General features: G+C 38.4%; 1 pseudogene; it reads left to right on the top strand.

The window, feature by feature from the left end:
* Positions 1-14288: 14288 nt before the first annotated feature.
* Positions 14289-19278, top strand: LOC109674305 (transcription initiation factor TFIID subunit 10 pseudogene; annotated as a pseudogene).
* The last annotated feature ends 6967 nt before the right edge of the window (positions 19279-26245 follow it).

A 26245-nucleotide genomic window follows, 5' to 3' on the forward strand; every position in this document is an offset into this window, starting at 1 on the left:
TTGAAGGGGGAGGGGGAGTTCAAGCTGAAATGCAATATATTAAGTCATTTATGTTTAGAAGTCCAAATATTTCCCTATATTTTAGCATATCCCACTAATAAATCTTTGCTTTTCCCTAATCTCTGTCTCTGTAAATTCTTTTACCAACTCGTGGTTCCCCAAATCCATAATGTAAGAGGAACTCAAACTGATTTTGCTTTTGCTGAAAAGCACTGACTCCTTACTTGGGCACACAAATTTACTAAAAACAGGAGAAGCTTGGCATCCCTGCCTCTATTTTGTGTGTCTTTGCTCTAAGCCATTCTCTTTATAGGCACTTTGCAATCACCTTGGATTCCAAAAGGGACAGAACTGATAACAGTTTTATAACAAGGGACTGGAACTTCCCATAAGAAGCAGTGGAACATGCAAGACAGACCACCCCTCCAAATGAGGACAATTCCTGTAATGAATAGGCTGCACCATAGAGCAGGAGTAATCATCTCATGGGAATCAGATTGCTCCCCTCAAGTGATGACAGGAATAACACCTTCACTGTAACCCCTCTGGGAACCCTTGGACCAAGAACATACCTGTGACTGAGACTGTTTAACTATGCATAGCTTTGTTTCCCACCACCAGTTTTCTTTTTGTCTATTTAAACCTATAGCTCATGTCTATACCCCGAAGATGGCTAAGGATGAGCTGAGTGCTTACTCTGCCTCTTCCCATGGCATGTCCCAATCTGTGTAATAAATCTCCTTTCTCTGCTTTCACCTTTCCTCTTTATTTGGTATTTAGGGACAGGTGGCTGGACCTGGCATATGGAATCTCAGGAGTTTGGGCCTTGGGTTTAAAACTCCAGTTTCAATGACAGGTTGAAATACTTTGCCTCTTCCTGTGGGGTACCCATGCCACATTTTCTCCTTTCTCTGTCCTTTACCAAAGCTTCCCTCCTCCCTCAGTATTTCCATGCAACTCTCAGGAACTTAAAGTCCATATTTCAAGGGGTATTTATAAAAAGGAAGGTGGAAGTTTTAGCAAAGATTTATTTTAGTATAACAGGATAAAGGAGGAAAAGTTGGGGGGAAAGGGGAGAAACACTTCCTGCTCCTCATGCAAGAAATGGTACTGAGTAAAACTCCCAAGACTTTTTATCTGAAGTCTTTACACTTTCTGAACTGGGGAGTTACGTTTGGTCATGTTGAGGCAGAATAGATAGGTGAGGAGACAGGGAAATTATATTATTGTAAGAATTATTTAAATGGCCAGCTAGGTACTGGTGGTCACACCTGCAATCTCAGCTACTCAGGAGGCAGAGATCAGGAGGATCATGGTTTCAAACCAGCCTAGGCAAGTAGTTCATGAGATCCTATCTTGAAAACCCTTCACAAAAATAAGGCTGGTGATATGGCTCAAGGTGAAGGTCCTGAGTACAAACCCCAGTACTGCAAATAAATAAAAAAAAGGCCAGACTCTGACAATGAAAGAAGATGTAAAGGCTGGAGAGTCAAGCAGCTAGACCCTCCTATCTCCTTCTAGATGCTAAGGTTCTGGAACAGGGAGACAAAGAGGACCTACCTATATCTGTTTTCTTCTTTAAAATATTAACAAGCTACAAGGATCCTTGGATAGGTAGAGAGCTATGAGAGGGAAGTTCTAAATTCTAAAGCACACCTAGTCCTGTGATTTGGGTGGGATGTGGGTATGACTGAGTGTGATTTTGGGTGTGATTTGGGAGGGTGACTCCTCCCAGTTTTAACAGCCATCTCAGCCACCCAGACCCATTATCTTTGACCAAGTGTATTGTAAGGAACTGCCGAACAGCCCCAACTCAGCATGAAGCAGCTAGACTGATCAACTCCCATAATACCAACAAAAGGCTAGAATGTTAGTTCCCTGGCATTCTTGGGGTGGGTGAGGGATCCCAAGGCTAGCACTGAAACCAGACCACCGATTCATGACCACTTGCCAAACTCCCCTGCTTGTTTTCCTGCTTGCGAAAGTACAGGGACTTTCTGTTTCTGAACTAGCTATTCATGTCAACCCATTCCATCTGGTACAGAACAAACACCATGCCACATGTAGAAAAGAAAGATTTATTGAAGAACAGACTGCTGGGCTGCCTCCCTCAGGTTCAGAGTGCAGCAGCTCGGCTGGAATGGATAGGGGGCTTTATAGGAGGGGACACACAATGAGAAGGGAGGGTGTTCCTCCCAGAGAACAGCCAGACCACTGGCCTCCATTTATCTTTAATTGCCAGATGGAACGTGTGGACACGCATAGCTAGTGAAAACCAGGATGTTCCTGAGGCTTTGCAAGCAGGGAAACAAGCAGGAGAGTTTTGCAAGTGGTCATAAATTAGGGGGTCTGGTTTCGGTGCTAGCCTTGGGACCCTCCACCCACCTTCAGAATGCCAGGAACCTAACATGTATTACCCCAACTCTCTATTATAAGGCTAGGAGATGGGGATTACCATTTTGAATCCTTGCTTCCATTTCCTGTGAGGGGAACAGGAAATATTTCTTTCTCTTTCTTTCTGTCCCCTGACCCCAATGGTCTCCCTGTAGAGACAACCTGCTTTCAGTCTGTTGAAAGTGTAATCCTTTCCTTATAAACTTTGCTATTACTTTTACTGAACTTGTGTGTCTTGCTTGAATTCTGCTGAATGCAAAAACCAAGGTAAATTTTCTCGGCCATTTTTCCAGTACCAGTGTCCTCTACCAACCCCTAATCACTAGAAAAAAATGGGTTCTTGGTGGCCTAACATGGACAAGGTGGGTACTGTTTATTATTCTACAAAATAGAGATGCAATCTAGGCCTACCCAAAACACAAGGACAATAATAGAGTTCCCTTTGCCAGACATGCCCTCCAATTTTCTGTCTCTGTATCCATTCAGAGTTTACAACTTTTTAATATCTTAAAAGAGAAGGCAGATGCAGATAGCACCTGTAAGTCTCCTTATTCTTGTAACTTAACATCTATAAGGAGTGTGTGAGAGGGAAGCTTGGTTACTCTGTTTTTTTAGCTTACCTCTTGGTTCTAATTTCTGAGGTTAGAAATTAGCTTCTAATTCGGTTTTAGTGTTTATTATTTTTAAATTTCCCTGTCTCATCATCTACTATCTTGCCTCAAGGCAAGTGACTGTGAGGCAGGCCAGAACATAGAAAAAATTGGGACTCTTAAGACATATATGACTTAATATTGTATTTCAGATTGAACATTCGCTCTCTGTCTCTCTCTGTCTCTCTCTATGTCTGTCTCTCTGTATCTCTGTCTCTCTGTCTCTCTCTGTCTCTGTCTCTCTCTCTCTCTCTGTCTTCTTTTCAGTTGCAAATATTTTCAAATATTGCATCCTTAACCCAAACCACCATGTTAGCCCCAGGACAGCTCTAACCACTACCCTAGCCCAGGAACCACCCAAGCTTCTCCCAATTTGTTGATTGTTGGTGACAAGAACTGCTTAGATTTTTTCCCCTCCCATAAGTTATCACATGTTTTAAAAGCACCTGGATACAGGAACAGCTTCTGCCTCATAATGAGGCAGGATAGATAGATGAGGAGACAGGGAAATTATATTACTTTAATCAATATTTAAAAGGCCAGACTCCAACAGTGGAACAAGGAGAGCCAGAGCAGCTGGCCCTCTCACATCTCTTTTTAGATGCTAAGTTACAGAAACTGGGAGACAAAGAGGAGCTATCTGCTTCTGCTTTCCTCTTTGAGAGGTTAAGAAGCTGCAGTGATCCTTGGATGAGTGAAAAATAATCATGTCTAGCAAAGGAACGTTCTAAGCACAACAATTGTCTCTGATTTAGGGTGTGATTTGAGAGGATGACCCTTTCCTGTCAGTCATCTTAGCCACCCGGCCAGATTATCATTGACCACATGTATTACCCCAGCTCTCCACTGTAAAACTAAGAGTTGGGGAGCACTATTTTGAGCCTTTGTTCCATTTCCTTCATGAGGGCAGGAAATGTGTCTCTTTCTCCCCCCATTCCTGTCTATACTTTAACCTGTTATACTAAAACAAATCCTTGTTATAACTTTTACCTCTAGAGGCTCCTTGTTGTGAGACACTTTGAAATGCTTTTCGTGTTTCTGGATTTCAAGGACCTGAGATTTTGCATGGAAACTGTGAATCCATGGGAGCCCCCTCATCCATCCTCCAGTGGCAACACAGCCACTCCTGGTCTTTTGTGGCTTTTTCTCCTAAATTTTAATAAACATTTATTATCACCCTTACTATGTCTACATACCTTGCCTAGATGTATCCATGAGGGATATAAGAATGTAGATTTTATGTTTATCAACACTACAACAGTTGGACCTGACATGTAGAAGCCTGGAGATGGGCCTCTGGCCTAAAACTCTGGTTACAGTACAGTATATGTGCATCTATAGATTTATAACTCTTTGTTAACATGGATGGATATATGAAATGCCAACTCAGAGGAGACAACAATATTCAAATGGAAATGTACAAAACACCAAAGTCACTGACTTTTCTCTCCATCTCCTTCTCTTATGCAGTCTCCCATTTGTTCCACTTCCACTTTATGTCCTACAGTAACAACCTCTAAACAAAAGTTGGAAAAGTCCTTTGATAATTCTACTCCATTTATCCATATATAGGCCTACAAAGTTCTCTATTTATTTCCCTGGCATACCTACTGTTCTTAATGTCAATTTTCTAACAATGGCTTTCTTTACACAAGTATTTATTTTTAATAATATTCTTAGCCTGGTGCCTGTGGCCCATACCTATAACCTTAGCTACTCAGGAGGCAGAGATCAGGAGACTTGTGTTTCCAAGATAGCTGAAGCAAATAGTTTGCAAGATTCAGTCTCAAAAAAAAAAAAAAAAAGACCTCTACAAGGAAAACTATAACTTCCGAAGAAAGAGATTGAGGAAGACTATAGAAAGTGGAGAGACCATGCTCATGGATTGGTAGAATCAACATAGTAAAAATGTCTATACTCCCAAAAGTAATCGACATGTTTAATGCAATTCCCATCAAAATTCCAATGACATTCATTAAAGAGATTGAAAATTCTACCATTAAATTTATATGGAAACACAAGAGGCCATGGATAGCCAAGGCAATACTTAGTCCAAAGAACAATGCTGGAGGTATCACGATACCTGACTTCAAACTATATTACAAAGCAATAACAATAAAAACAGCATGGTACTGGCACAAAAACAAAACAGACATGAAGACTAGTGGAACAGAATAGAGGACCTGGATATGAAGCCACACAACTATAACCAACTTGTCTTTGATAAAGGTGCTAAAAATATATGATGGAGAAATAGCAGCCTCTTCAACAAAAACTGGTTAGCAGTCTGCAAAAAACTGAAACTAGATCCATGTATATCACCCTATACCAATATTAACTCAAAATGGATCAAGGATCTTAATATCAGACCACAAACTATAAACTTAGCACAGGAAAGAGTAGGAAATACTCTGGAATTAATAGGTATAGGCAAGAACTTTCTCAATAGAACCCCAGCAGCACAGCAACTAAGAGACAGCATAAATAAATGGGACCTCATAAAACTAAAAAGCTTCTGCTCAACAAAAGAAATGGTCTCTAAACTGAAGAGACCACCCACAGAGTGGGAGAAAATATTTTCCAGCTACACATCAGACAAAGGACTGATAACCAGAATATATAAGGAACTTAAAAAACTAAATTCTCCCAAAACTAATGAACCAATAAAGAAATGGGCAAGTGAACTAAACAGAACTTTCTCAAAAGAAGAAATTCACATGGCCAAAAAACACATGAAAAAATGCTCACCATTGCTGGCCATAAAGGAAATACAAATCAAAACCACACTAAGATTCCACCTCACCCCTGTTAGAATAGCCATCATTAACAACACCACTAACAACAGGTGTTGGCGAGGATGCCGGGAAAAAGGAACCCTCTTTTACTGCTGGTGGGAATGTAAACTAGTACAACCACTCTGGAAAAAAATTTGGAGGCTACTTAAAAAGCTAAACATTGATCTACCATATGATCCAGCAATACCACTCTTGGGGATATACCCAAAAGACTGTGACACAGGTTACTCCAGAGGCACCTGCACACCCATGTTTATTGCAGCACTATTCACAATAGCCAAGCTATGGAAACAACCAAGATTCCCCCACTACTGATGAATGGATTAAGAAAATGTGGTATCTATACACAATGGAATTTTATGCAGCCATGAAGAAGAACGAAACGTTATCATTTGCTGGTAAATGGATGGAATTGGAGAACATAATTCTGAGTGAGGTTAGCCTGGCCCAAAAGACCAAAAATCATATGTTCTCCCTAATATGTGGACATTAGATCAAGGGCAAACACAACAAAGGGATTGGACTTTGATCACATGATAATGTGAGAGCACACAAGGGAGGTATGAGTTATAGGTAACACACCCAAAAAACTAGCTAGCATTTGTTGCCCTCAACACAGAGAAACTAAAGCAGATACTTTAAAGCAACTGAGGCCAATAGGAGAAGGGGACCAGGAACTAGAGAAAAGGTTAGTTCAAGAAGAATTAACTTAGAAGGTAACACACATGCACAGGAAATCAATGTGAGTCAACTGCCTGTATAGCTATCCTTATCTCAACCAGCAAAAACCCTTGGTCCTTCCTATTATTGCTTATACTCTCTCTTCAACAAAATTAGAGACAAGGGCAAAATAGTTTCTGCTGGGTAGCGAGGGGGAAGGGGGGAGGGGGTGTAAGGGTGGGGATGGGGAAAGGAGGAAGAAATGACCCAAACATTGTATGCATATATGAATAAAATAAAAATTAAAAAAAAGTCTATGAAAAAAGAGCTGGTCCCCAATGTTAGGAAAACTAGGCTGGCAAAAGAAAGCTCAGGAGAGACTTAGATCCAAGTTTAATGACCCGTTCAAGCTGCCAGGCTGTCCATGAGAATGGCACAGCACTGGATTCCGAGGTGAGGTTGTTTTTATGTCTGCCTTGGGTAAGAGAACGAGGAAGTGGTCTTTGTGAAAATTTACTGAGATTATTGGGGTGGAAAGTATTCAGTTGGGAAAGGGGGCCTTAGGTGTGTGCCTTCTGGGAACAGGCGATTGTTTCTTTGAGGCACGCCTTCTGGAATGGGAGGGTGGTGTTTGGTTTTATCATTTACCAAGGGGCACAATGGAGTTCAGAATGGAGACCCAGCAGGCCCAAAGTGGAGGCACTTTTGTCTCAGTACCACCCAAAATAAACACAAAAAAATAGGGCTGGTGGAGTGGCTCCAGGAGTTCAAGTCCCAGTACTGCAAAACAAAGTAAGTCTTAAAAAAAGAAAAATGATAAAAATGTCCAGAAAGGTAACCGAAAATTTTGTTTAATTGATTGTTTAATTGATTGCTATATATGTAACCATTTTATTCAAAAAATGCACAAATTATTAATAAAACTTGATTACAAAAATAAAATAACTCAAACGCTATTCCTTAAGCTTTAAAAAATCGCTGCTCCCTCTTTGCTTGTTTCAAACTTAAAGCTTTTAGAACAGAATTCTAGGGCTTGAATCACAAACTCAAAGGGTCCAGTTTTCACCAACAGACTAGGTCACACCTAAGTTACACATAATAGGAGATGACTTTATAATCCAGAGTTCTTCAAATCAACATCTTTCTGCAGATATCAGTGATTGTGTGTGTGTGTGTGAGAGAGAGAGAGAGAGACAGAGAGAGAGAGAGAGAAAGAGAGAATAAAACTCATTGGTATGAAAGGCAGTTATTTAGCATTTAGACCACAAATATATGTTTCAGGAAAACACTGTTTTATCACTAACACACTTTAGAATTAAACAAATGCTTATTCAGCTTTGTTATCATTTTTAATTTCTCCACAAGCAGTGCATCCCTCTATTGCCTTGGAACAATCATGGACACTTAAATTTGCCACTCCTTTCTTCCTATTTTATTTCTATGGGGAATGGGCATTTGGGCTTTTACATAAGAATTATTGATTTATAGTTGATTGATTTTACTGTATGTGTTATTTTTCCTTTATCTGAATTAGTCTGAATATTAGTCCAAGATTAATATTAACTAATAATAATGTTAGTCCAAGATTAATTTTCCTAAAATAACATCTACACTGTGACCCTATCCAGCATTTAAAGAGTGGAGATGAGGGACATTGACTCCATTTTCTTTTGCATTAAGTAAAAATAAATCCTCATAGCTAGATTCTTATAGATTGGATTTCTACTGAAATAACAATAATGAGTCTCAATCTCTGTAGGCAAAAATCTTCCTTGCAATCTTGAAGCTCTTTGCTGAATTAAGTAGAATTACACAGAGCATTCTGGTGCATGGTTGTAACCTCATCACTGGGGGGATTAGAATAGGATCTCACACCAGCCTGAGTTACAAATTAAAATGCTACCTCAGAAAACCAAGGGCTGAGGATATAGATCACTGCCTATCATGTGCAAGGCCCTACATTTGATCCACAGCACTCCAAAAGAGAAAAAGAAACTGTGTTTACCTCTTTAGTTCAGGCTACTTTTGAAATTATGTTTTTTTTTGGCAGAACTGGGGTTTGAACTCAGAGCTTTGTGCTTACTAGGCAGGCACTCTACCACTTGAGCCACAACTCCAGCCCTTATGTTATGCTTTTTTAAGACAAGTAAAGTTTTCTAACAAATGATATCAGCTAGCTTAGAGTGTTTTTAAAACAACTTTAGTATCCAAAAGATAACCCCACACCAGGAAGTAAGGTATAGTTGTAGCCATAAACTAAAATCCTAAAGTGTTCAAGATTATGCACAAGAACTAATTTAACCTATGTAGATCAAGCTACTTCTCAACAATGACAATTAAATGAAGGGTTACTCTGTTTAATAGCCCCCTGACAGAACAAAACAGTACTCAAAGCTTTGAAAGAGCTTGTATTTTTCCAAGATGTTCAGGGTATTACCTGGAAGGTCACAGACTCTAGGAAAAGAAAAGACGACTGCCGAAGAATAACTACTACAAGTCATGCCAAATCTCAACTCACAAGGTTAGCTATTAATCCATTCTTGTTTCCTTTCAGAAATCAGTGAAGCTACAAGGAAGCATATGCTGTTGATTAGAACAAGGACGTAGTCATTTTCCTATTGTGAGTGAAGATACTGCCAAGAAACTGATTGTCCTTAACAATGGGAAAGAAAATCACAGATTGTCCACGATAGAAAATTCCTCAGTGACCATTTAGTTCAGCTTCTGTATTCTTTATCTGAGAACTAAGGGCCAGATAGGTTAATTGCTTTGCTCAGAGCAGAATGTCTGTTTTCTGAGTCCAGCTCAGGGCTATTTCATTCTCCTCAGTGACTCATAGTCTCAGTGGAAGGGTTCAAAGGATTTGGTGATGAAACTCAGGGAACTGAAGGGCATTTTCACTGGGAAAAGGAACACATGGCAGGTACTTTCTACATCTCCAGAAATAGGAATTTCCCTTTCTCTGAAATGCTGTGATTGAAAGTGATTTTGGTGTCATTATTTCCAGAACTATTTATGTTTAGATTATGTATTGCAATTTCCCAAGAGGTATTTGGTCAATTTTTTGTTGTTTGGTTATTTTGTTTGGTTTTTCTGATCATGTATGCTACTATTGTACCAATGCCCTTTGCTAGTTTTGTTAATAACTACACAAGCTTGTCTAAAATTAGTGGAGATGTGTATGGGAATAATAGCAGTAGGTCATATGTTTTAGTATTCATTTTATTGCTCTCTTGTTACTTCTGAAGTGTGAAGTTTGTAAGTGTGTTTATTTATAATCTAGTCAGAATGTCTATATGTTATCATGTGACTATAATTAGATCATATTAATTTTCAATAATATACAAACTAGAGTGAATTCTCCTCTTACTGTTTGCATGTTCCTATACATGAATACATATCACACAAAGTAGCCTCTTTCAAATAATTTCACAATTAAAGCTGGGGTCTTCAGAAGTGTGTGGCGTATAGTAGAGATCTGTGCATTTGTCCTGTCCCTCTTCATCTGCTATTCAGTTTCCATTTGCAATGGCCCCTGTCCTTGAAGTTGCTTAAAGACAACAGAGCTCTGCAGAAGATGTCCACTGTCAAAGTGGGGTAGCCATCCATAGGAACTCAGTACTTGGGGGTGCCAGACGTGCTTATCCAACTTGTGCCATACATTGTCCTTCTCAACATACACCAAACGCTTCATTGAATTCTCTGGTCAAAACTTGTTTAGGAGCTAACCTGCTGTTTTCACACACAGCCTCAAAATTACTCTCAAGAAAACAGATATAATTTTATTCTCTTCCAAGAGCTTCAAAGGTAGCTTTAAGAATCACTTCCATGGAGTTTCTCCATTCCTGGGATTTTGCTCAAGTGTCACCAACTTTAGCAGCTGAGCATCAACTCCAGTATTTGCAACCCAGTATTACTCCTTTCTGAGTCAGGATTCTATCCCCTACCCCTATGAAAACTGGCAAAATCCCCAGAAAAAAAACAAAATTGGGTGAACATGTAGCGTTCCTCCTACTTCAGAAATTTTAGTCTTCACAATTCTGGCTACATGCCCTCCTCTATCCAGAATCTTTCAATAGAGGTTTGACACACTTAGTTCAGTTTTGACAAATATTTTCAGTATGTGTTGAATTTGTTACACAATATTCTGCCATGATCAGAGCCTGTAGTCCATAACATTTTCTCAATGAACTTCTTTCCTAACTTCTCACAAACTGATAATTTTGTCCTGCCTACTAAAGCTTCCCAGATCAGATAGTTCTTGGCTAAAAATGTCACCTATCCTTGTTCTGTAGCATGTTTTTTTGCTTGCTAACTTGCATTTAACAATTAATAGAACATATGCATTGACTTGTGCTTGATTTCTTAGAGACCTTTCTTCTTAGCTAATGTTCCAGTCACAGAATTCCAGATTACTACAACAAAAGAGGACAAAACAGGTTTTCTATTCAAAAGTTTAAGTCAGACCTATCACGTTTTAGGGGTGTCAACAATTTAGGGACCTATAGAAAAATTAAATCTCAACTTATCTGATAATCAATGGATTAAAGATTCAAATATCTGAGATTTCTTTTTTCAACATAACTTGAATTAAAAATAAACCACAAAATTTTGTTGACCACTTGTCTGCTCTCAGTCTTTAACTTCAAAAGTTAGTTGACTGTTTTTAAAACCAACTCCTTTGTTTATTGTTTTCAGATTTCAACTAGAATGAATTTGGTAAAGTTATACCACTTATTTTACTTTTTATGTGTCAAATTTTTACCTTCCTAATAAACAAAGTAACATTCTATTCTGTCCAATCTTGAACACAATTTATAGGCTGATCCTGGCATGTCCCAGAAGATACATACTTTTGTTGGTGCAAATAACAATATCTCAGGTATGTCCAGAACCATAATGACATTCTACTGAGTATTTATCACCTGAATTCTAAACTTAGGGGTTGAGAATACAAATAATTCTATTGGTTTGCTAAAATATACATAGAAAGAATGAATTTCCTCACACGTTTCTTTCAATGCATTTGCTGAAGCTGATTTAAAATCTCAGATAAGTATCACTCCATGAAAAGTATGACAGCTCCTGGGTCAATGCTCTCACCATCCAACCAGGCGCCTTACATTTCTACTTTTCTAACCTTTGCTTTGGTGTTAGATGTTCTAGAATAAGTTTGAGATGGAAAATTTTCTTACTTTCAATGCTGCTATTCCTCTGAGGACAATACTAAGTAAAACATTGAGATTAGAAAGCTAAGAGGAGAGAGAACAAAGTTTTCCACATAGTAATCACTTTCTGAGCTCTATGATATTGCAATATTTTATCCATAATTTTAAAGCAGCCTCTTTTCTCAAATTGTATGATACCAACAGCCTTGTATGCAATATTATATTTACATACATGTTTGTGTATTTTAGTACCTGTTTGTATTTATTCTATAATCAAGAGGAAATTCCTGTCCTGAATCACATACCTGGAACAATGAAACGGCATAAAAATCAAGATTGCTTTCCCATGAGGAAGAACAGGAGCTAAGAGAAGTAGTCAGGACTGAGTATTCTTTTAGACCACTACTATACATTTGGTTTTTATTCTAAGTTTAAAAACTGTAGCAGGACTTTAAGCAAGTGAAGACTGACCCAATTTATGTTTTTAATGTGCCATTGTGGGAGCTATGCAGAGGCTAGACTGCCATGAAGACAGAGAGGAACCACTATGCCCAGTTAGAGAAGTACCACAGTCAGAAGGTGCAGTGAATAAAATGGCAGCCATGGTAATGGAGACAAGGACATAAATGCATTATAAATTTACATTGAGACACAGCTAAAATGCCTGAGAAATTGGGTGTGAAGGTAAGGAAAGTTGATTGATCAAATCTGATATCCATATTCTTGGCCTGAGCAATTGGAGATAAGAACAGCTTGCATTATGTATATTCAAGTCGCTTCTTCTGTGTATCAACTGGAAAATACCTGGATACTTTCCAGGCTCTCCTTCTACACCCAAAAATCTGTGTGGAGAATGACTCTTGCAGATTTTCCACTTCATTAGAATAGTGATGGGCTTTTACATTATAAACCAGTCTTGGCTTCAGAGAGGAGCATAAGCCACAGCCAGCCCCTCTTGCAGAGGGCCTGGTACAACTGCTCCATATTTCATTACAAAATTCCTTTCTGAACAAGTCTTCTGCTCCAAGTCTCAGAACATATTGTTGCCCTCTCACTGCCACCCTGGATTCTTTTGAGGAAAATCCCCCAGGAGTCTTCTCCTTGACTTAGCAGGATATCCAGTCAGTATTTCAAGATGCTAATGGACTTATCTGCATTGTATATTTTCAGGTATCTCAGTGAACTTAGGCATGAAGGAATGATGACTATGCACACTTGTGCACAGTTACAAAGTCAGTGTATAAATGCACTTCTCTTCTAGCATTTTGATCAAGTCCAGAAATCTCAATTCAGGTAGGATGTAAGAGTCCTCTTTGGAATTTTGCAGTTGCTTGTCATTTTTTTATTCTTGTTTAATTAAACAGCCTTTTCTAATTTTATTCCCAAAAGACTCTATATCATTCCTTTATGATGATTTTCATAAATTTTTCTATTCTGCCAATCAAGTAGAGTTTTGCAAATCATATGTTCCAAAGCCCTTCTCAGCTGCAGAGTCAAAATTGTAGGACTGTAAACTGTAACTGTGTCTTTCTTTTTCTACAGTGGCTGTGATGAACAGCTTGACCTGATCAACAACATCTTAGGTGAATATACCTTTTTGCCTCTCTACTACCTTAGCTTTGCTTTATGAAACAAGTGATGTCACCCACGAGACTATGCTGTGAATATGATCAATGTGAGGCAGCAAATAAGTTGGATAACTTATCTACTGATTTAGATAATTTGGATGCAGTCTTTCCTAACACCATAAATTAAAAGATAATTATCAGTCCTTGTGCAGATGAGATGGTTTTATTATGGAATAGCTTCAAGCAATTGAACTTTTGACTAATTATTATCAGAATAATATCTTAACATCAGCTAAGCTAAAATAAAGCCCTAATGTTTGTCAAATATTTCCTGAAGTTTCACTGGCAAATAATAAACCATCCTGTTCAGAGGTCAAATTATTTATTACTAAATCATCAATCATTCTTTAGAGACTACATAAGTTTCTGCTGGGGTCAAATTGACCAATTGATAACTTCACCTTCTACAGTTTATTATCTGGTAAGTATCCCAGTACTGATCAAAGATGGCAACTGAGACACAGCCTCAGACCTCCTGAGCTCCATGATCCAGAGACTTTGCTGAGAGGGTAGAGACACACTTGGTTGAGGTAATGCACCAGGGAGAACAGAAACATCAGCACTCTGAACCCCTAGCCCATTCAGAAGGCTTCTCCATGCCACAATTTACTAAAAGAACAGCCAGTGCTGTTCTCCAAGCCCCGCCCCACAGGCCTGCAGAACCAGTGCTCCACACATGGTGGGATCTCTGATCCTCTGGCCCTGCTGCTTAGCCCTGCCAGGGCCATTCTACCTTAAACTCCCACCCCTCAGACCTGCATGATCTCCACCAGATGAACCCTTAAGCCCTGCCAACCCTGGGTTCCACAGACATTCAAGATCTCCACCGGGCCACACCCTCAGGCTTGCACAGGCCTTCATGATCTATGCTTTGCCAGGCTGTGACCCCAAGGCATGCTGGCAAGTCACACACCCACAATCTCTGCTGCTCTAGGCCACGCCCCTCCCCCCCCAGGCCTGCACAGATCTGCATGATATACACTTTGTTGGGCCATGCCTCCAAGGCCTACCACACCAGTGATCCACAGATATTCACGATCTCTCCCAGGCCACACCCTCAAGCCTGCACAGGCCTCCATGATCTTCACTGGGACTGTGCCTCTAAAGCCTGCAAAGCCAGCAATCCACAGACATGCAGAATCTCCACTCTGCCGGCCTGTGCACTTCAGGCAGGCCAGGTCAATGCTCCAAAAGTGTGCTAGTTTGCCTCAACCAAAGGCCTCCACCCTTAGGCCTGTGGGACCCCAACCACCTGCCACCCACCACAAGAGTGCTCCAAACCTGCAAAGAGACACACACAGACAAGTCTGGATGCTAAAGGAGTAACATTAGAACAACTAAAACTGCAATTCTACTGTTCCAGAACTGGTGATTTTTTTTTTCCCTTCTTTAAGAGATTTGCTGCCTGGTTAGTGGTTTGATCATCCACCATCTCTCCTATTTATTGTTTCTTTTTTTTTGATCTTTTCATCTCTTCTCTCTTCTTTTTATCTTTCCACCTCTTTCTCTTTTTTATCTTCTCTCTTGGTTTTGTTAGTATTAATATTGTTAGCCAGATAATACTAAATTACACATAGTCCAGGGTAGAAATGGTACCTAGTGGAAATATGGGAAGAAGAAGAAAAAGGGAGATAAACCATTCTCTCCCCCAGAAAAAAGTAGTTTAGAGGATTTAGAGCAAAATGAAGAAAATGGATACCCAGATCCACACTCCAACAAAACAAAGATAAACTATACCAAGGAATGCAAGAAAGCCCACAAGAACACACTGAAAGAAGAAATCCTACAAGTAATTAATGAGAATTTCATAGAAATGTTACCAGACATGGTCAACCAAACCATACAGGAGGCACTCAAGACGTTCCAAGACAAAAAAAAAAAAAAAAAGACAAAGAATATGACAAAACCCAGAATCAAATAAATAAAATCATAGAAGCCCTAAATAAACACCAAACTGAAACTGAGACCACCATAAACAGAGTGATAAATGAATTAAGGGCAAAAATTGACAATATTAGAGAGGAAGTAACTCACAAAATGGAAAAATCTCAGAAGAAAGAATGAAACAGAAATACAAAACAAAATGGAAGGTCATTCCAGCAGAATAAAACAAACAGAAGACAGAATACCAGAACTTGAAGAGGAAATGGTAATTAAAGGAAAAACTGAAGAACTATTAGTTAAACAACTCAAGACCTGTGAAAAGAATATGCAAGAATTCACTGACTCCGTGAAAAGACCAAACCTCAGAATCATGCACATTGAAGAAGGAGAAGAGGTGCAAGCAAAAGGAATGTGTAATATGTTCAATAAAATTTCCCAAATCTAGAGAAAAATATTCCTATTCAGGTACAGGAAGCCTCCAGAACAATGAACAGACCTGACCAAAATAGAACTACCCCACAACACATTATCATTAAAAGAACAAGCACAGAGACAAGAGAAAGAATATTGAAGACTGTAAGAGAGAAAAACAAATAACATACAAAGGCAAACCCATCAAAATCACAGCATACTTCTCAACAGCAACATTAAAAGCAAGAATAGCATGGAGTGAGGTCTTCCAAGCACTGAATGAAAATAACTTCAACCCTATGATCCTCTACCCAGCAAAACTATCATTCAAAATAGATGGAGCAATAAGAATCTTCCATGATAAGCAGAAACTAAAACAATTGACCACCAAGCCACCACTACAAAAGATTCATCAAGGAATTCTGCACACAGAAAATGAAAGCAAACAAAACTAAGAAAGGACAGGCAATACCAAACCACAGGAGAAGAAAAGGCAAGAAAGTAGAGAGTAACACTGATTCATCTGCACATAATCAAACACTTAATCAACAAAGACAGCTACATGACAGGGATCACCACATACTTATCAATACTAACACTGAATGCTAATGGACTAAATTCCCCCATAAAAAGACACCAACTGGCAAACTGGATTAGAAAGGAAGATTCAACAATCTGCTGCCTACAGGAGACCCACCTAATCAATAGACAAGCACTTTCTGAGAGTGAAAGGCTGGAAGAAGATTTACCAAGCTAATGGTCCCCAAAATCAGGCAGGGGTAGCAAAGCTTATCTTGGACAAAGTAGACTTCAAACCTACATTGATCAAACGAAATAAAAAAGGACACACCATACTAATAAAAGGGGAAATAAATACACCAAAAGGAAATAACAATTATTAACCTATATGCACCCAATGTCAATGTACCCAATTTTATTAATCATACTCTGAAGGACCTAAAAACATGTATAGACTCCAACACAGTGGTAGTGGGAGACTTTAATACTCTCCATCAATGAAGAAATCCTAGAACTAAATCACACCATAGAGCAAATGGACCTAGCTGATATCTACAGAATATTTCATCCAATTTCTGCGCAATACACATTCTTCTCTGCAGCCCATAGAACCTTCTCCAAAATTGATCATATCTTAGGGCACAAAGCAAGCCTCAGCAAATATAAGAAAATAGAAACAATCCCATGCATTCTGTCTAACCACAATACATTAAAACTAGGAATCAACAACAAAACAACAGTAAAAAACAAACAACTTGATGCTGAACAACACATTGCTCAATGACAAATGGGTCATTGATGAAATAAAAGAGGAAATTAAAAGTTTCCTGGAAGTTAATGAAAATGAAAACACAACCTACCACAACCTATGGGACACAGAAAAGGCAGTACTAAGAGGAGAGTTTATAGCCATGAGTGCATATATTCAAAGGACAGAAAGATATCAAATCAAGACCTAACACTACAGCTGAAACTCCTAGAAAAACAAGAACAAACAAACCCCAAAACAAGCAGCAGGAAAGAAATAATTAAGATAAGGTCTGAAATCAATGAAATAGAAACAAACAACAGCAACAACAAAACACCATAGAAAGAATCAATGAAACAAAAAGGTAATTCTTTGAAAAAACAAATAAGTTTGAGACCCCTGGCAAACCTGATTAAAATGAGGAAAGAAAAAACCCAAATCAGTAAAATCAGAAATGCAACAGGAGAGATAACAACAAACACCATGGAAATCCAGGAAATCATCAGAGACTACTTTGAGAGTCTATACTCTAATAAATTTGAAAATCTTGAAGACATGGACAGATTTCTAGAAACTTACAACCACCCAAAACTGAACCAAGAGGCTATAAGTCATCTGAATAGATCTATAACACAAAAAGAAATTGAAGCTGCCATCAAGAGCCTCCCAAAAAAAAAAAAGTCCAGGACCTGATGGATTCACTGCTGAATTCTATCAGACCTTTAAAGAAGAACTTAATACCAACTCTCCTTAAACTGTTCCATGAAATAGAAAGGGAAGGAATACTACCTAATTCATTTTATGAAGCCAATAGTACTCTCATCCCAAAACCAGACAAAGATACCTCCAGAAAGGAGAAACTACAGGCCAATTTCCTTAATGAATATCAGCACAAAAATCCTCAATAAAATAATGGCAAACTGAATCCAACAACACATCAGAAATATCATCCACCACAACCAAGTCGCTTCATCCCAGGGATGCAGGGATGGGTCAACATACACAAATCTATAAATGTAATACAGCACATTAATAGAAGCAAAGACAAAAACCACGTGAACATCTCAATAGATGCAGAAAGACCCTTCCACAAGATCCAACACCACTTCATGATAAAGCTCTAAGAAAACTAAGACTAGAAAGAATGTACCTCAACATTGTAAAGGCCAAAAAACACATGAAAAAATGCTCACCATCTCTAGCCATAAAGGAAATGCAAATCAAAACACTAAGATTCCACCTCACCCCTGTTAGAATAGCCATCATCAAAAACACCACCAACAACATGTGTTGGTGAGGATGTGGGGAAAAAGGAACCCTAGTACACTGATGGTGGGAATGCAAGCTGGTGCAACCACTCTGGAAAAAAGTTTGGAGACTTCTTTAAAATCTACATAGACCTGCCATATGATCCAGCAATCCCACTCCTGGGGATATACCCAAAGGAATGCAGCTCAGATTACTCCAGAGGCACCTGCAAACCTATGTTTATTGCAGCACTATTCACAATAGCCAAGTTATGGAAACAGACAAGATGCTCCACTACTGGTGAATGGATCAAGACCATGTGCTACTTGTACACAATGGAATTTTATTCAGCCATGAAGAAGAATGAAATGTTATCATTTGCAGGTAAACGGATGGAACCGGAGAACATCATTCTGAACGAGGTTAGCCAGGCTCAGAAGACCAAAAATCGGGCTCCGGCGTGGACCCCGAGGCGGCGCCCGCCTCCGCCGCCTCGGCCCCGGCCCGGCACCCCCGGTCTCGGCTCCCACCGTGCTGCCCATTAGCACCGCTGCGGAGAACAAGGCCAGCCCTGCGGGGACAGCAGGAGGACCTGGGACTGGAGCCGCGACTGCGGGCACGGGACTCGTGGCGGCACGGGCCGGGGAGCCGGCAGAGCGGCGCGGGGCAGCTCCGGTGTCGGCGGGTGGCGCGGCGCCTCCTGAGGGGGCGATGTCTAACGGGTTTACGTCCTGCTGAGCGCGGCCAACGGAGAGGTGAAGCCCGTGGTGTCCAGCACGCCTCTAGTGGACTTCTTGATGCAGCTGGAGGATTACACGCCTACGATCCCAGATGCAGTTACTGGTTACTACCTGAACCGTGCTGGCTTTGAAGCCTCAGACCCACGAATAATTCGGCTCATCTCCCTAGCTGCCCAAAAATTCATCTCAGTTATTGCCAACGATGCCCTACAGCACTGCAAAATGAAGGGCACAGCCTCTGGCAGCTCACGAAGCAAAAGCAAGGACCGCAAGTACACTCTAACCATGGAGGACTTGACCCCTGCCCTCAGCGAGTATGGCATCAATGTGAAGAAGCCGCACTACTTCACCTGAGCCGCCTTACCCAGATGTACTTGTCTGTCCCCACATCCCCACACCAGCCTGTTTTCATAATAAACTTTATTGTGACAAAAAAAAAAAAGACCAAAAATCGTGTGTTTTCTGTCATATGCGGACATTAGATCTAGGGCAAATGTAGCAATGTGATTGGACTTGGATCACATGACAAGGGGAGAGCACATACGGGAGATATAGGAATAGGTAGAAAAAACAAAACATGAAAGCATTCCAGAGGAACTAATACAGAAACCTTAAAACGACAGAGGTTGTCATGAGCAGGGGATCAGGAATCAATGTCAAGATCAGTTAGAGTTGAATCAACATGGGTCGTAACACATGGGTACACGAAAGCAATAAGAATCTCTCTGTATACTTATCCTTAACTCAACTAGGAAAAATGCTTTGTCTTCCTTATCGTGCTTATGTCTTTTCTTCAACAAAATTAGAGATAAGGGCAGAACAGGACCTGCCTGGAACTGAGGGGGGAAGCAGGGGAAGGGTGGGGGAGGATGGCAGGGTGGAGAAATGACCCAAACAAGGTATGCACATGTGAGAAAATGAACAATAACAACAAAAAAGAATCCCAGTACCACAGTCATATATTCACGATTGCAAACTAGATTTAGTTTTTCAGCATCCAATGTGGAAGTATACTTTGTATATAAAAAAAATCACTATTTTCTAATGTTGGGATACCACTGACAACAATTTTGTATTCTCTGAGTACAAAGTCACAATTTTATTATCTAAATAAGTTAGGCAAGCAGAAGAGTTACAATACAAGAGAAAGAATCCATACATTATATTTAAAATATTATCTTCTAACCTCTTGAAGAGAATAGCAACAGGTTATAAAATGACTATTGTAAGGATAAAATAAAATAATCTCATAAATGGGAAGCAGAGCCACTGGCATATAATCAGGTTCCATATGTGGTAGCTATTATTAACAGTTGCTTGTGATAAAAATAAAATTGCAACCCATATGGATCAGTTTCCTTCCTTCTGTACCATTTTTGCCCTCATCCTCTTCCAGAACTCACACTACAAATCCTGACCTCTGGAAAGGAAAGCTCCACTCCCCTTACTTGTCATTGTTGCTCTAATGTGGAAGTCCTATTTGACTCTGTTTATTAATGTTGACACTCTAACCTACAGAGGTCTTCCTATTTCATAAATTTGATCTAGAAATTCCAATAAGATTGGGCAGCAGTCTTCATGTCTAGGAAAATGTTTTGCTTTATTTTGTCAGTGTTCTAGTTCTGACATTTTCCCTTACTGTTAACAGGTTTTTTTTTCTAGTAGATAGTGAACCAGACTGGTGTGGGTTTCATTTGTTTAATCCAGTCTCTTTTATGTCACACCAAGCCCTGCGAAGCTTTCATTTGATAATACATTCTTGTTTGGGTTTGTATAGGCTCTACCTTTTGCTTTAACTTGAATTAGTGTGTTGTTTACCAGAATATGAGAAGTTGACTTTTTTCCCAAAATTACTGATAGAAAAACATTGTGGAATTTTCATAGCGCAAGAAATAATGTACTTTTGTCATTGTTGAAATAAGCATGATTGAGGCAAACTCCCTGGCTAGTGGTAGGAATAACTGAGAGCAATAGAGTAGCAGTTAACCAGGACTGATGCTCTGCCTGTCAACTGTGCACAAAACAAGAGCAATTTTCTTCCTACAGTAGCAGGGTTATTAAAAAATCACAGTGTGTCACAATCTCACAATGCCTGGAAGTTTAAAGTGCTTAGTAATTTCTTTTATTCATATATCAATCATGTCCTATTGCTGTCTTGAGGTTTAAATGTTAGGGATCCTAGTTATTCAACCTATGACCTTACACTTGGTTTAGTGGAACATATATCTTGGTAACCTGGACATACACACAGACACACACTTGGCATCTGGGTAAAATCAAACAAATAATCACCTTCCCCTCACACACACACATTTCAGCATGTGAATTACTTTATTAGTACTTTTTCAGTGCCTATCCATCTTTTTAAAGTGGGTGACACAAATTTAACAAACATTAGAGTCAACTTTTTTGCTGTGATGTTAAGATACATTATACACCATATGGTGTATATGTTTAAAAGATATATAATAAGAAAACATTCTAAACTTTTCAATAGCATACAAGATTCTCCATAGAATATATTCAAACATAAGATTAGAAATATAAGGAACAGACTGGCCTAATTAAAGCACTGTATTCACAGCTCCCTCTTTGAAGATTTTCCTGAATGGTAGTTACAGACCTCCTTGACAAGCAGAGAAACACTCTCCCAGTGTCTCCTTTTGGAGAGTTTCTGGATATTTTGGCCAAATTCCTTCATGCGTGTATAACCTTAACAAGATTATTTTGATCCTTCTCCTGTGGCATTTAATTATTCCAATTGTCAAGTACTTTTTAAATCATTTTTGTCATAAATTACAATTTATGTATTTAAACAAATGAGTATTAAGAGATGTTTTGGAAGCCAGGCTAACCTCTTCCATGCCCCTTGACGTCATTACTGACAGTCTGTTGATACATTTTAAACACCCTAACCATTAGTTTGACCTGCCCTGTAGACTCCAACTTTGCTTGAAATCCAGTGCCTCTTTGTCTTGTCTATTCAAGGTGGTGAGTCAGGTCAAGAGGTACTCACATTACCTGGTAGAATGGCGTACTATTCTTCTGTCTACCAACCACAGTGGCTTCTCTGTTTGGATCAGAAGCATCACTATTTCCCTTGCCAACTTAATCTCTAATTCTCTTTGATTTATTTTAAATCAGATGATGTTCCTTCAGGCTCTTTAGCAGATTCAGATATAACACACAGAAAAGACATAAGCCATTTGTCAAAAGAACCTCAACATGGCACATCAAATTAACAAATGTGCATTAACCTGGACTTCTACTGCACAATTTTAATGGACTCATTTTGCCTATTAATATTTCCAATGACTGCTATTATCACATCTCTTCCCACATTATATGAAAAAAGAATTCCTCTGGACTTACTGTTGATCACTTGGAGATACTTCTAAAGATGTCTTAAGGCAACATGGAAAAAAGAGTCAAGGGGACATAGTCACAGAAATAGCATGTATGAAAGTGAATCAAGTTATGGCAATTGCCACTTGCAAATTCCATTTGTATGTATAATGTGATGAGGAACAGAGAGCTACTATGTGTGCCCCATCATGCATACACATGTGTGCAGTTTATGAGCTCTACATAGAAACAAAGGAAAATATCTAAAAATGAAAATAATAAATAGAAAACAGTAGCTAATTCTATATGATAAAATACTGTCAGTTTAATTTTTTCTTTGTGTTTTTTTGACATTTTTCTGTATTTTACAATGAATATAATCTATGATATAATTTTACAATAAACAGGAAAATACCTTCTGTTATGCAAGATGAAAATAAAGAAAAGCACATATTTGTTTAATTTTCAGAGTTTTATTGAAGCTGTACTGCTGAGGACATTCACAGCAATTTGTCAAATTTTTTTATTCTTAAGTCTGTATTATTGCTTTTTTAATAGTAGGTATTATATTCATAGACTCTATAATAGAGGATGAGTGGGAAGAAAAGCATTAAGAACAGAGAATGGGAATCAATCTACTTTCCACTTACTAAAGTAAGAGGCTCTGTTCTGGTCTGGTCTGAATATAGAATCTGAATATAAATGTTAGATAGCATGATTTATTTTCTGTCTGTGAGCCAGGATTTCCTTGGATTTCTAGAGTTTATATTTGAAAAGGGAACATGGACTTCCAAAATTCAGCTTCCTTTTCCATGAGCCAGTAGCACAGAGTCTTGTCAGACTGCTTCTGAGGCTGTCTCCTGGTTGGATTCCTGTACTTGAACATGGTTCAGGTGTGTGCTAAAGCCTATGAACCAGGCTTGAACAGACTATGGGAGACCTTCCCATAAACCACAGAATAGCTAATAACCATCTTTTTAAACAAAGAGATAGAATTATCTTTTGGGGGATTTTATATGTTTCTGGGTTTGGAGATGTGAATACAGTTATTTGAATATTGACCCAAGAACACACAATAAATAAATGCTGCTCTAGATTTTAACAGGAATTTCAGATTCAAAAAATCATGCCTTTTAAATTTCAAATTCCAACTAGCAGTTGATCTATTGGGGCAGTCAAATAGAAGATGTTAGCTTTAGTTATGAAGGTTATTAAAATATATATAAGATATTTTGAAAAAATCCTCTCAGTGACCTTCCAAATTGCTTCTCCATAAGGCAATGAGGAAAGATATTTCTCACTATAAATATAACATCCATCATTTAATAAATTAGTTTATCACAGAATATTTTACTAAAGAAAACTTGTTCTTCTAAAAAATATCTTTTTAAAAATTAATATTTTTCAAAGATAGGCATTTTGTCATTTGTACACCCAAATATTTTGAGAAATACTTGTACCTTATATAGAAGTACAATTTTTGATTTGTTTAAATTCCATGGTCAGTGTTGTGACTTTTTTGTGTGTGTGCACAGATTTATTATAAATATGTTTTTATTTCTCTGGTATAAATGTTTCAAGAGTACAATTATGTCATATGGAAACCATATATTTAAATATTTAATGAAAGAATGGATGAACTATTTTACATTTCTGCTGTATGTGAGTGATCAAGTTTATAAATTTTTAATGTTATTTTTTATTTATCTTACATTAATAATGCAAAGGGATTCCATTGTGGTAACTCCACACATGGCGTACAGTGTACCTTGAACAAGTCTACTCCTCCACTATTCCCATTCTCCCTCTTCCTTTTCTTCCCTCTTTCAAACGGTCTTTGGTGGGCTTCTTTGTCCTGATTTCACATGTACAAATGCAGCATACCTCCATCCTCTTCACCCTTCAAATCCTTTCCTTTCCTCCCTCCATGTTCTCACAAATACTCCCCTCTACACAGAGTCTCCCTTATACATTCATTTCCTATCCACAAATGAGTGGCAACATGCAATATTTGACCTTTTGAGTGTGACTCATCTTGCTCATCATGATAATATCCAGTTTCATCCATTTTCCTGCAAGTGATATAATTTAGTTCTTCTTTATGGACAATTTTTTTTATATACCGACAATGAGAAAGAAATCAGGTATAAACTTAAATAAAGAGGTGAAAGACCTCTACGATGAAAAGTATAAAACTTTGAAGAAACTGAAGACAACAGAAGATGGAAAGACACATGTTCATGCATTGGCATAATTATTATCATGAAAATGACTATACTACCAAAAACAATCTACAGGTTCAAAATCCCAATGTCCATCAAAATGCCAATGTGATTCACAGAAATAGTAATCAATCCTAAAATCCCTATGGAAGAATGAAAGACCCTAAATATCAAAAGCAATCCTGAGCAAAAAGAGAAATGCTGGAGGTATCACAACACCAGACTTCAAATTATACTACAGAGCCATAGTGAGAAAAATAACATGGTACTGGCACAAAAACAAACACAAAGACCAATGGAACAGAGGACCCAGAAATAAAACCACATCATTACAGCCATCTGATCTTTGGCATAAGAGTCAAAGATACACTGGAGAAAAAGATAGTTTCTTCAGCAAATGTATTGGAGAAACTGCTTATCCACATGCAGAATACTTAAAGCAGACCTATATCTCTTACTCTGTACAAAAATCAACTTTAAGTGGATTAAAGATCTTAACATAAGACCTAAAAAACTGAAATTACTACAGAAATAAAAAACTCTGGAAGACATAGGCATAGGTAATTATTTTTCTGAATGGGACTCCAATTGCTCAGAAAATAAAAGCAAATGGGACTACATCAAAATTAAAAAGTTTCTGCACATCAAAAGAAACAGTTACCAGAATAAAGAGACACAGAATAGAAGAAAATCTTTATCATTTGTTTAACAGATAAGGGATTAATATCCAGAATATACAGAGTTTGAAAAACTTAACAGCAGAAGAACAAATAAACTAGTTAATAAATTAATTCTGAGAGAATTCTCAGATGAAGAAACACAAATGACCAATAAATACAAGAAGAAATGTTCTATACCCTTAGCTATAAAGGAAATGCAAATCCTATATAAGATTCTACCTCATCCCAGTCAGATTGTCCATTATCAAGAAAACAAGCAGCAACAAATTCTGGTGAAGATGCAAGGAAGAAAAAGAACCCTCAAATGCTGTTGATGGGAATGTAAGGTAGGACCACTATGAAAATCAATACAGAGGTTCCTACCTGACCCCTCCCTATCACTTTTTGGCATATCTCCAAAGTAGTGTAAATCACACGAGAGAGATTAACTGCCCACTATGTTTACTGCAACTCTTCACAATAGTCAAACTGTGAAATCAGCTGAAGTGCCCAATAAACAATGAACGGATAAAGAAAATATGGGATATGTGTATCATGGACTATTACTCAGCTTTGGGATTTGGATACTTATTTATTTTTATTAAAGATGTTGAGGGACCAAGGCCAGGCACTGTGGCTCACACCTCTTAACCAAGGACTTAGCAGGCAGATCAGGAGAATTATGGTTCAAGATCAGAGAGGGCAAAAAGTTTGTATTACTCCATCTTAACCAATGTCTGGGTACAGTGGTAGATGTCTGTCATCCCTACTGAGCAGTGAAGCACAAATAGCAAAATTGTGGTCCAGACAAGCTTGGGTGAAAACTGAGATCCTATCTCAAAAATAATCAATGCAAAAAACAAAACAAAATCCCAAAATGTTGGAATTGAACCCAATATGTAACTTTTAAGAATAAGTTATCTAATGGGTTAAAATTTTGTAATGAATTTGACAGTTTCAAACAGAATTCCCAAAAGACAGAGGTCAATGTGAGAAGATTACTGGGAAGTAGTGAAAAGGTCAGGTAGAGATGAATCAATTCAGGTTGTAATACATATGTGCATGGAAGCAATGCTAGGAATCTGTCTGTATAGTTATTCTTATGTCAAACTAGCAAGAACACTTTTTCTTTCTTATTATTGCTTATGTCTTCTCTTTAACAAAATGGGAGAAG

Source organism: Castor canadensis, chromosome 9, assembly GCF_047511655.1.
Source record: "Castor canadensis chromosome 9, mCasCan1.hap1v2, whole genome shotgun sequence".
Lineage (NCBI taxonomy): Eukaryota > Metazoa > Chordata > Mammalia > Rodentia > Castoridae > Castor > Castor canadensis.